The sequence below is a fragment of the Pinus tabuliformis genome, chromosome 8, assembly GCF_031772625.1.
Source record: "Pinus tabuliformis cultivar Carrire ecotype Pingquan chromosome 8, CPIR1, whole genome shotgun sequence".
NCBI classification, from domain to species: Eukaryota; Viridiplantae; Streptophyta; class Pinopsida; order Pinales; family Pinaceae; genus Pinus; species Pinus tabuliformis.
The window spans coordinates 1,014,947,573-1,014,956,251 of NC_142294.1; the positions used below are offsets into that span (position 1 = coordinate 1,014,947,573).

Consider the following 8,679-nt stretch of genomic DNA (forward strand, 5'->3'; position numbering starts at 1 on the left):
TTCTGCCCCACAATCTGAGTTTCTGGATGATTCTTTTGAACATATCTGGATGGAGTCTTCTCTTCTATTCTTGTCTGCTCCTCTGGTTCTTCTTGAGATTCTTCTTCTTCTTGAGGTTCTTCTTCTTCATCATTTCGCCTTTGAGAGTAACCTTCATCTTCTTCAATGTCTTCATGATGAACTTGCCTAGGAATATATCCCTTCTCATCAACCACTATATCAATACTGTCAACAATTCTGCCAAGTCTTTTATTGTAGCACTTGTATGCTTTGCTATGTGGAGAATAACCAAGAAGAATGCCCTCATCTGCTCTTGGTTCAAGTTTGCCAAGTTGCTCATCAGTATTCTTAATATAACATTTGCTCCCAAAGATTTTGAAGTGCTTCACGGAAGGAGTTTTACCACTCCAAAGCTCATGAGGTGTTTGAGTGCTGTTTACTCGGACATTTGTTTTGTTAAGAATAATAACAGCAGCATGTGCAGCTTCACCCCAGAAGGTTGCAGGAGTACCTGATTCATCGAGCATAGCACGAGCCATTTGTTGGATAGTTCTGTTCATTCTTTCCACAACCCCATTTTGCTGAGGAGTTCTAGCTGTAGAGAATTCTCTTCTTATCCCATGTTCATCGCAGAAATCGAAAAATTCATTTGATGTGAACTCCCCACCTCTGTCAGATCTGAGGCACTTAATTTTGTGTCCTGATTCATTTTCAGCCAATGCTTTGAAGGATTTGAATTTTTCGAATGCTTCATCTTTGTGCTTCATAAGCCCTAACCAAACAAACCTTGAGAAATCATCAATGAATAATATCAGATATTCTTCTCCTCGAGGTGTCCTTTTCCTAAATGGACCACATACATCTGTATGGACTAGCTCAAGAGGCAAGCTAGCTGATCCTTCCTTCTCTGGAAAGTTAGTTCTGGTTTGCTTTCCAAACTGACAAGATTTGCATATGGTGTTGTCTGGAATTTTGATATCTGGAAGATCGCGAACTGCCTGATATTTGCATGCTTTCCTTATTTGTGAGAAGCTTAGATGTCCCAACCTTCGATGCCATAACCAGTGCTCTTCATCCTTGCTAAGATAGCATTGTTGTTGTCCTTCTTCAAATATGTACAGATTATTTGGAGTTCTTTTGCCTTTGAGAACTGTTTTACCTGTATCAAGATCACGAACAAGACATCCATTCGATCTGAAAATAACCTCGGTTTTTTGATCACACATCTGGCTGACACTTAGTAGATTATGCTTCAATCCATCAACATACAAAACATTTCCAGCCTTGACCTTTTCTTTCAAAGGAGCAATACCTTTTCCTTTTATAGTTGCAGGAGTATCATTTCCAAAAGAAACTTTCTTTCCCTTTTCTAAAGTAGAATAAGATTCAAGTTTTTCTTTATCACCTGTCATATGTTTTGAACATCCACTGTCAATGTACCATAGATTTTCCTGTCCTTCTGCATAAAATGCTATCCCACATCTTTCTGTTTGAGGTTCCTTTATTCTCCATGTTTTGGTGCTCGTGGCTTGTTCCTTTTTCTCCTGAAACCTGCTCCTGCATTCAGAGTCTTTATGACCAAAATTATTGCAAATAGAACATTCAACTTCATTTTCAAGAACCGAAAAGTTGTTATAGGTCCTTTTTGTAATCCCTGTCATACTTCTTTGTTTTTGAGCTTCCCTAGTCATGATTGTTTTATATGCAACACATTGAGCTGCTTTGTGACCAAAGTTATGGCAAGAAAAGCATTGTCCATTGAAGAAGCTTCTGCGGTTATTGAATCTACCAGCCAACTGATTGTAATTTCTATTTTCATCTATTCTTGAACCAAACTGAGAAGATTTTACCTGTGGTTGGTTGTAGCTTTTGTTCACCCTTAAGAAGGATTGTCCCTGATAGTTTCTGTTTGTAATTCGTCCCTGCTTTACCTGATTATCTTCATTGTTCTTCTGCTCATTTCTTCTTGCTGCATCAAGATAACTTTTCGAGGTGGATGCTTGAGAGGTTTCTCCATTATAGCCCAAACCTGTCTTGTTTAGAGGAGACCGCTGCACATTGATAATCTCATCCAAAGTTTCAGATCCTTTGACAAACTTAAGATTAATAGCTTTTGTTTTCTCAATTTCTTTTCTGAGACCAACAATTTCACCTTCTAGTTTTTCAAGATGTTTTTCCTTTTCATCAATTTGAAATTGCAAAGTATCAATGATCACACTCTTTTCTTCTATGCATCTCTTGAGTCTAGTAATTTCATTATAGAGATTATCCACATCTACAGCATCCTCATAATCATCATCTTCAAATGCCATTAACAGTTTATATTTATTACCTTGTTCATCTTCATCACTGTTTGATAAGCCATCACTATCTTCATGGGTGTAGTAGCTTTTCTTATTTGCACTTTGTTTCTTGTTCCATCTAGCAGGTTCTTTTCCTTTATCCTTATAAGGACATTTTGCAGCATAATGACCTACTCTTCCACAAGCAAAGCATTTGAAAGGTAGCTTACCTCTGAACCTTCCAGAACCCCTTTGAAGATTTCTGACAAAATTTGATTCTTCTTCCTCTTCTTCTGGAACATGGCTTGCTTCATAGTAATCTTCTTTTCCTGATGCCTTAAAAGCAGCTTCCCTTCTGTCAGATGGACCTCCCTTTCTCATTTCATAAGCAGTTAGAATTCCATGTAGCTGAGACATAGTGAGAACACGGAGATTTTCTTTTTCTTCTATTGCAGATACTTTAGATTCAAACTTGGGGGATAATGATCTTAGAATCTTTTGAACTACTATAGTCTCTTTTATTTCTTCACCCAAATTTTTCATACAATTAACAATCTCATCTACCCGAAGAAAATAATTAGCCACACTTTCATCATTATACATCTTGAGAGTCTCATATTGAATCCTGAGAGTTTGAAGTTTAGCTTGCTTTACCTGTTCATCTCCTTCATAGCTAGTGATCATTTTGTCCCATATCTCTTTTGCTGATTTGAAGTGCATGACCTTCATGAATTCTGTTTGGGATATACTTCCTAATAGAGTACTGACTGCTTTTGCATTTGTTTCATACTGCTTTTTCTCAGCTGGATCTGTAGGAGTAGCTGAAGGAAAAGCATAGCTTGTTTCTACAATGTTCCAAACTTCTGTACCAAGAGATTGAAGATATGCAGTAACTCTTACCTTCCAATAATTGAAATTTGTCCCATCAAAAATCGGTGGCCTGATTGATGCTTCTTTCTCGTAGTTGCTCATGATGAATGATCTACCTTCAAGCGATCAAGCTTCTCTGAAGGACCTGCTCTGATACCAATTGTTGGAAATAATACTGAGAGGGGGGGTGAATCAGTATTATCAGATCAATCAAACTTTTTCAATGCTCAGAAACATATACGCTACTTCAGTTAGGTGAACCAGCGTGTACACGCTACTGTGACTAAATAAAACAGCGTATAAGAAGAAAACTCATAATTTAGTTAGCTTATTCTTCAGTTAAGTTCATCAGGACATTATTCAGCACATTAACAGTAAGCAGGTGCAGTATAACAGAACAGATCAAAAAGCCACACACCAAGATATAAGGTGGAAACCCAATGTGGGTGAAAACCACCTGCTGCAAGTTGTCTCTATCTTTCTTTAATATGAAACTTCAGTTTACAATCTTTTGTACTGGTGCAGCCTTATACCAGTACGCAGGCTACAACCTGCAGAAGGCTACAACCTTCTCTCGTTCTCCAAACTTCCTTGGAAGGGAGCTCCAACCCCCTTTGCTCTTGTACTAGCCAAGATACTAGTACGTAGGTGCTGACCTACAATTTTCTTTCCTTCAGGTACCACCTTTCATACATTTTCAGACTGGATATTCCTGAAGCACAACATTACAATCTGTGGACCCCAATTCATTCAACTTTCACAACAGATCATTGAAGCATAAAACAACCAATACTAGTATTATCAAACTTTGAATCACTGAACCACTGAACCCTGTCAATCACCAGATACCAGAACACAAAGCAGTCTACAGAACTCTGTAATAACAGTCAGATCCAACTGCAAACCCAAAAATCAAGCTTTAAGAGATATACGCTACTTCAATGAGCGAAACCCACGTATACACGCGCTTTTACCTAAGCCAACCTGCGTACAGATCTAAAAACAGATTCTCTCAACTTGCAGCTGTACCAGACATCAGTTAGATCCAGAACATAATATTGCGACAGTATGCAGATTTAGAAATATGCATAATCAATCATAATAGTGCATTTCAAACCATTAGATCCCGATTTATCCTTAGATCTAGTCTTCCATCCACCGATGTGATTTCTCCTTAGCTCATATCAAGAAACCCAGACCCTGCATATCAGATCTCTTTCTCTCTTAGATATTCAAGCCTTGTCGAAAGATGATTTTGCCTAATGATCTTCTTCTCCTTATATAGCCTTAGGCCTTGCTCAATACCAAGAGCCAAAACCATAGTAACACAATACCATCAACTTCAAAACTAGGGATCGACACGCCCGTCGAGACACAACGGTCCGAAATCATAGGCACAACTTCCAAGGACTAACCACCATGGACCAAAGGTACTTTTCCACATACACGCGCTTTTTCTGAATCCAACTAGCGTGTACACGCGACTTGGGCTTAACGAACCTGCGTATATGAACTTCCTTGGCATGCTGTACTAAGATCTGTCTTCTGATTAAGTTGCCATCACCTGTACCAACCTCTGAGCACCTGTACCAACCTCTGAGTGAGTTGCCATCAAGGACAACACTTGAATCATAATGCCAACAATAGTATACTCAAATACACATATACATCTAGTGAAAAAACATAATTTTCCCAAGAAAGTTAGTTTAGTAGTTTTACACTTTTATCACATACCATTATTTCTAATATACATAGATTTGTATTTAAAATCAACTCCATTTCTTTCAAACTTTCTAAAGATATGAGTTTCCTAAAATGCCATGCAATTCAAAACAAACTAATTCATCCTTAGGTCATATATAATATGGTCATTATTGACATCAACTTGCTTCTCATACATTGAACATTTGTCTAGTCTAGGTATTGAAAGTTTAGCAATTTTCATTGAATTTCATTTAGAGACAGTTTGGGAATTGAGGGCCCCAGTTGTTAGAAAGATCATCACATCCTATGAGGAGGGATCCCACCAACCATCCATTTGGTTTTGAAATGTTGGAAAGCTCTTCTCTTAAAATATAATTCAGTGGCGCTATAGTAAAGAAGGAACTAAATATAAAATGCTGAATAAAAATCCCACTATGAAATGTGTTTCACATATTTCCATATATTCTTGACAACCAAGGATGGCCTGAATTTCAATTTCACTTTAAAAAAGGAAAATTAAGGTTCCATAGGATTAGACACCAATCCCATTTCTCCTTTTCTCCATTTGGCTAAATGCTACAAGTGATAGAGGAAAAAAAAATATGGCATTGCCAATATTGGCAGGACTGGTTTATACCAAGGGGAAAATAAACAAGTGATTGAAAAAATATTTGAAACATAGTTGGAGGGCTCTCTTTTTACACTTATCCAACATAGGAGTCCTTTTATTTTCGTTATTCCAATGAAGGTTTTAAACCAAACAAAAATAAAAAGATGTACAATAATTTAAAAAAATCATGAACCAATATTCCGAAATATAAGGAGTGAGTTTAGAAAAACTGTATATGGCTTGTTGTAAACCAAAAAATAGCAAGAAAGCCTAGCAATCTTACTACTCATATTTTCCTAAAGAATTCTTGCCAAACATGTTTGGCAGTGTCATCAAAGGGGTAGAAAATGAAGGCAAAGTACCTTGCACTAGGAAGCCTAGACTGCACTTCCATGATCCACTCAGCTACAATTGGGATTGGAAGAGGATCATGTACTACCAAAGTCCTAAATTCAACCATGGTGTTGTTTTATGCACCTGTTATCACCATTTTTATGTTGTACAACATGTATAATGGGAATAATGTATGCACTACTTTCCTTAGTTACCCCTTTGATTGTGAAAAATCATTCCTTCTCCCCTTAAGACTATAATTTTAGTCGAGCCTCATAAAGTGAAAAGTGGGAATATTGTGATACTGCACTTCATCCTCACTTGACATGTGGTCCCATGCATTGTCTCCCTTACAACTGATAAAAATCAATTTATGAATCAGTTGGTTTAGACTATGCATTAAAATAAAGTAATGAGGGTAAAGAAATAGATCTTAGACCTAGGTGTCTTGCTTCAGCAAAGCATGTTAGCGATGTAGGGAATTCATTGAACATGGATGAAAGAAAACCACATAGCCACAGTAAAATGGAAATATCTTGGGGAGAACAACATTTAGGGAGATACCATAGCCCTTGATAAATTGCTTGGGGAGAACATATACATGAAATATGGATAACTTTATGAGCACTCTCATGATCATAGTTGATGTGTTGAAAAACAGAAGCAAAGGTCAACAATGGTATAATATAGGGCTCTCATAATACAAAATCATTAAACCTAAATCAAGGAGGATTAGAGCACACTAATTATTATGATCTTCAAACCTTTTCACATTCAATACAAGAAATAAATTAGTAGTGCACAAGTGTTGGTGATCAAACCCTTCAATTTATTGCAAGTTTTCTTGCGTAAACACATCAAATATCAATAACCCATGTGATACGGTGATCAATATAATATTTTCTTAGACCAAAAACGAAAAATATGAGGGAGATGAAAGTACATAGATGATCAAATGTCAACAAACTCCAAAGCTACTGAAAGACCCTTTGACTATTTTGAATACAACAACAAATCTTAATACCCCATCTACCCTAAAATACGAAAAAATCTTTTTGAGTGGTTTCCATGGAAGGTCCAAATCTTGAAACCCCAAGGCTCTATAGCACCAAAAATCCTTCAAATTTTACGATAAAACCAATTTCTTAAGACACCACATGCTCTAGAAAACCCATATCCCTATGATTGTTTCATACAAATCTTAAACTGCATGAGAAAATTTCCCTGAGAGTTCAAAGGGTTCCATATTTTGGGAAAGTAATACCAAACAAGGAGTACCAAATGGCTCTAAACCACTAGAAAATCTATAACACTTGAATAAAAAAATAAATCGTAAGAGCACACGGACCCTTAACAATGGATTTTATCAAGCAGAAGGAAGAACAAACCTCAAACACTAACTTCTAACCCAATAAACCTTGATCGACACAATCCAACCAATTAAATCTGTAAAATTTCCCAAAAAAATAACCCTAATAGAAAAATGGATAACGATGACCAACTGAAATTATGAGTGAAAAAATAGAATACATCTATGGAGAAAGAAAATGTCGACACATTCTAGAAAGAGAAGATATGGTTCAATATTAATCAACAAGAGATGAGGTTGTGAACAAGTGTTCACAGTTATTATTTCCTACTAGACCTCCGATCCAAGCATAAGGAAGTTCATATTATGTAAAGTGAAAAAACTACAACATGGAAATATACCTGATGTGAATGTGAATGGTGGCCTCTCAAAATGATGGCATTAATATTTGGTTTCTTTGTCTCATATTCATCATTGGGAATAACATCCAAAGTCCCCCACCTTTATCGATTCCATTGCGAGATGAGTATCAGGATATTTGTCAGAATAAGTGGTGATCCGCCATACAATCCTACAACATAAAACTCTAGAGAAGTAGGTCCCAATGAGGAATCTTGTTGTTTCTTACGCAGTTTTCCAAAAGGGAAACTTCCTGGTCCTATGTTGGAGCAACAATCCATGTTCCATAATTCCTTAATCGTTGAATGATCAAACACCATAATTCCTTAACTACACAATACATGGGTTTCTTCATCATAACACACCTCAAAATCCAAATTTTTGGTGGTTCAAACATTGTCCATGCTCACATAAGTAGCCTCGATTGAGTCCTTATTGAACCTGCCCCTCCATAGGTTAGGGACATTGATTCTACTAGTGAGGTCCTAGTTCCATTAATATCCAGCATGAGAACGACAGACTTGTAGTGGTGGCACAAGGTAACCAACTATGGGGCTCCTTCCAAAGCGCACAAACTCTCCCAAATGTAAAAGAGACAAGCATTAAACCATTCTAAGGGTTGCAATGGGTGGAGAACTAGCTTCTTAATTACAAGTTCACTAGCCTTTGGAACTGTGGCCTGACCCCAACCATGGGTGGCCATGTTCTCCTCCTCATGTGCATGCCAGGATAGTTCTCATGCAAATGATGAATCCAAACCATTGTTCAAATTACGTTGAATCTCACACTATAAGCATGATATTCTATGGAACTCTAATTAGTCAAGTGGGAAAGGGCCTACGAGCCATTTTTAATTTAAAATAATAAGAAGGTAAATAGTTGAGATAATTTGATCATTCTAAGACAAAATGGTAATTTCGTCTTAAATATCTCTAAAATCCCCTTGGTGTAGTAGTGAGTGGAATATTTTTCAAAAAAGAGGATAGAACAAGAAATATGGACATTCCTTGTTCTTGTCCTCACAATTGAATGGTGCCTATTTTAGAAATCATTAATTGGAAATTGCATGTTGTTGTCTAGTATGGGACTTACATCTTTCTCCATTTGTTCAACCTTGTAACATATTTGGAATATTATCCAAGTGAGGAAGTCACATATGGTGGATGGAAATT

General features: G+C 36.9%; 1 pseudogene; it reads right to left on the bottom strand.

Moving 5' to 3' along the window:
• Positions 1-7,239: 7,239 nt before the first annotated feature.
• On the bottom strand, positions 7,240-8,210 carry LOC149238836 (uncharacterized protein At1g01500-like; annotated as a pseudogene).
• Positions 8,211-8,679: the final 469 nt, after the last annotated feature.